The sequence below is a fragment of the Benincasa hispida genome, chromosome 4 (genome assembly GCF_027475165.1).
Source record: "Benincasa hispida cultivar pf3 chromosome 4, pf3_genome.v1.1, whole genome shotgun sequence".
In the NCBI taxonomy this organism is placed as follows: domain Eukaryota; kingdom Viridiplantae; phylum Streptophyta; class Magnoliopsida; order Cucurbitales; family Cucurbitaceae; genus Benincasa; species Benincasa hispida.
The window spans coordinates 37,380,179-37,384,904 of record NC_143481.1 but is presented as its reverse complement, the minus strand read 5'-3'; positions in this window follow the sequence as shown (position 1 = coordinate 37,384,904).

Genomic DNA, 4,726 nt, shown 5'->3' with positions numbered 1-4,726 from the left:
CTAGTTTATGTCACATTCACATCTGGGGTTGACCAGTACATATGCTTGAGGCTAATCCTAAGGAATTGAAACCACGTTCGAGGCTGTGCATATTTGTAGGCTACCCGAAAGGAACACGAGGGGGTTATTTTATGATCCTAAGGAAAATAAAGTGTTTGTATCGAAAAGCGCTACTTTTCTTGAGGAGGATCATATAAGCGAGCATAGTCCTAGAAAAAAAATCTTGTTGAATGAGCTTTCTTAAGAAACTACTGAGTCTTCAACAAGAGTTGTTGAAAAGCCTGCTACCTCAACAAGAGTTATTGATGTGGGTTCATCTAGAATGTCAAATCCACCTAAAGTGTTGAGGGAACCTACCTATTCGCTATATGGGTTTACCTGAAATCCTAGCTATGGTAGCTAATGGCGAGGTTGAGGATCTTTTGCTTTACAGGAAGGCAATGGAGGATATTAAAAGAAATGAATGGGTCAAAGCCATGGATCTCGAGATATAGTCTATGTATATCAACTAAGCTTAGGATCTTTTAGATCAAGCTGGAGGGGGGGAGGTGGGGGGGGGGGGGGGGGGTTAAACCTATAAGTTGTAAATGGATCTACAAGAAGAAACAGGGTGATGATGGGAAGGTGCAAACCTTCAAGGCTAGACTTATGGAAAAACGTTATACCTAGGTAGAGGGAGTCGACTATGAAGAGACTTTCTCGCTTGTTTCCATGTTGAAGTCTATTTGCATCCTCCTATCCATTATCTCATATTATGACAATGAGATATGGAAAATGGACGAGACTGCTTTTCCTAATGGCAATCTTGAAGAGACCATTTATATGGTGCACCCCGAGGGATTCATAGCCCAAGGTAAAGAGCAAAAGGTTTGTAAGCTGAATCGGTCCATTTATGGACTTAAATAGGCATCTCGATCTTGGGACATAAGGTTTGATACTACGATCAAATTTTATGGCTTTGACCACAATGTTGATAAGCCTTGTGTTTACAAGAAAATCATCAATGGTTCAGTAGTTTTCCTAGTGCTGTATGTAGACGATATCCTACTCATTGGAAATGACTTAGGCTTACTGACTTCGGTTAAGAACTGGTTAGTGACCTAATTTAAGAGAGGCTCAAATTTTTCTCGGGATTAAGATTTGGATTGAAAGAATAAAACTAGCACTGTCTCAGACATCGTACATTGACAAGATGTCGATCAAGTACTCGATGCAAAACTCCAAGAGGGGCCTACTACCTTTTCGGTACGAAATTACATTGTTTAAGGAACCGTGTCCTAAGACACCTCAAGGCGTTGAGGAAATGAGATGAGTGATGACATGCAGAAATGCATGTCATCTTAGGCCTTTTACTTAGAATTATGAAGGTTGTTAGGCAGAATATGCGGAAATTATACAAGGAATTCATGAGAAAGTGAGCTTTCGTCGATCAGCATGCTGAATCTCAACTAACCCGTTATTTTGCGTTATTATGCGTTCAATTGTTCTATTTTTGTAGCGAAGGAAGGAAGTGGAAGCAAATGCAGAAACCGGACCACCGCATAGGCACATGGGAAGAAACTCTCCATCACAAAGGCAAACACATCGATCAACACATGGATGTTGCAATGATCAGCCGCATGCATCCATCACATGGAAGTTGCATTCGTCAAGCGGTTATGGTCATCATGTAGAGTTGCGGTACTAAGCGAATGTGGTCATTGAATGATTGTGGCTACGCGACAACACATACTGATGGGATTAACGCAAGGTCGATGGAATGAATGCATCAACGCATCTACCTTGAGAAAATCAAAAGATGATATTGACATTTCACCTACCACGCTGTTAGAGGCAGAGGTTCAGAAAAGAACTAACACGTCGAATGTCATACTCAGAGCAGTCCATTAATGTTGTCAGCAATCCTAGCTCTATAAATAGAAGCCGATGAGTAGAAATTCAAATCATCTGGGGATTATCCTTGTACTCTGGGGATTTTCCCCATGATTCAGACAAAATACGTGAGAAGACGCTTGAGAGTTCTTTATCTCCTTCATCCATTCCGAGTGATGACCGGAACCTTCGACCGGAGCTAGATCTCTAGAGAGTCAGCTCTACCGCCCATCCATGGCACCACCAGCAGCCTTGACGCACATCCTCTGGAAATAAGTCTTTGCTTTCAGTCGGTCATTTCATTTTCCTTTCTTTTCTTAAATTGTATTGTATGACATTTTGTTTGATTAAGGAATTAATGCAAATTGTTTTTCAATGCAATTCTCTGTCTCCTTCGACTCCATTTCCATTTTCTTTGCTTAGCATCTTTACTTTCATTGCAACACTTAGTGGGATTGTTTGGGTATCGCATACTTAGTCATGTGGATTAGGGATATGAAGCATATAGTAACCCACCGAGAGGTATGCGTTGCATGAGTGTGTGAGTAACCTTATTTTCTTAGTGTGAAGCTGCGGCAATGCCTGTATATATACTAACGCATTGCTTGTCTATGAGTAAAGTCAACAGCAACCAACTGCCCGGGAGGGTAAGTGGTTGGTCGCATTAAGTAATGTATGCATTGGTCACTAGAAATAGGAACAATCTTAGGTCAGCAAAGTTCATGCAGTTACCTTGTCCTATGAGTGCTTCATTCATCATTTAGGCATACTTGGGAGAGTAGTCTAAAACACATATCTAAAACTCGAGAGAGCGGATTGGAACGCATAGGCAAGAATGGGGAACTTAGGGATAAGCTCCGTTTGCTATCATACAGCGTATGCACCCTATAGATTGGCTATTGCATGTGTCTAGGAAGTAGGATAAGAGGCTATGCAGCAGCCACGCTCATGCAGTGGGAGCTAGTGAGCTGGTTATGGAGGTCTAGGAAGGCATAGGCTTCTTGACAGTATCGCAGATATACTGCATATGTCCTAGAGTTAGGTTCACGTGTGTGTAGCATGATTGCATAGCTTGCATTGACTAAGGTTGCCCTTGCGGTCACTCTTAAGGATTGCAATGAAATCATCTCCACATTTTATCTATTTTCCCATTCATTTATTTCATGTCAAGCGTTGTCGTGTCTCTACCTCCCATGCATATTCTCATTGTGTTGTCTGTTAGTTAAGAATAGGAGTAGGATTAACTTAGCAACCCCTCCAACATTCTTTTATTTAAACCGCCGCATACACATCATCGCATTTATTTTACTACAAGACCCTGTGTTCGACCTCGGATCACGCGAGAAACTTGTGTTCATGTTATACTTGGCATGAACGCAAAAAAACTTGTTAGAGGATGCATGGTTATCGCATACATTCGTTAACGCATTATCATTCCAATGCATGACCATCGATGCATGACTACCAACGCATATCTTACGAACATGCATTGCATACCGCGTCCAAGGGATTTTAGTTGTTGAATAATTTGACTTCTAATTTCCCGTCACCAATAGGTTCTCTATGCATTTGCTGTGGGCAGTTTGATGTACGTGATGTTATGTACTAGACCTGACATCTGCTACGTTGTGAGGATAGTCAGTAGATATCAGTCTAATCCAGGACAGGGTCACTGGATAACCATTAAGAACATCCTCGAGTATCTTCGGAGATCAAGGGACTACATTCTTGTGTATGGTTCTAAGGATTTGATCCTTACAGGATACACAGACTCTAATTTTAGACTGATAAGGATTCTAGAAAATGCACTTCAGGATCAGTGTTCATTCTTAATGGAGGGGTTGTAGTATGGTGAAGAACCAAGCAAGGGTGCATCGCAAACTCCACCATGGAGGCCGAGTATGTAGCGGCTTCTGAAGATGCAAAAGAGGTCGTTTGACTCAGGAAGTTCCTAACTAATCTGGAAATTTTTCTAGACATGTCTAGGCTCATCACCCTTTATTGTGATAATAGTGGTGCTATGGCAAATTCCCACAAGCCTCGAAGTCATAAGCGCGGCAAGCACATTGAGCGAAAATACCATCTCATCCGAGAGATATGCATCGAGGGGACGTGATTGTCACGATGATAGCTTTGGAGCATAACGTTGCTGATCTGCTTACGAAGGACCTCACAACTACAATGTTTGAGGGTTACTTACAGAGTATGGGTCTATGGGATAGACCACGGTTGGACTAGCGCAAGTGGGAGATCTTTTATTAGGCATTTGTGCCCTAGTTTATTGTTTTGTGTGCTTGTAATTTTATTATCTTGCACACCCCACTAACTTTAGGACAAGTGGGAGATTACTACACGATTAAGTAGAACATTTCTACACGATCACATAGTAATCTCCCACTTGTCCTAAAGCTAGTGGGGTGTACAAGATAATCAAATTACAAGTACACAAACTCCAATAGAAGGAACTCTAATTATAGAGGACCTTTGAGCGGAAGCAGATCATTCCAAACTTCATTATGAAAGAATTCAAACATTTACAATCATACAGAAACAATTATGCATTAAAGATAAATTACAACATGCTTCTAATAAAAAACAAAGGATAAGAGAGACAATACATTTGAAGAACTCTTTCTTCACATATTTCCCTCGAACAAACTCGAACGCAACGAACAAGAACTGGAATTCCCTCAAACACCAGCAACAAATAAAATTGGATCCTTAATCCTGGAACAGAACTAGACACCACCATAAGATTACCTTGGTATTCTTGGTGTGAGAATCCAGGAGTGATGGAGGAAATGATCGAGTAGACGATGGATGATGCAATTGTGTAGAAGATGAAGGTTTATCA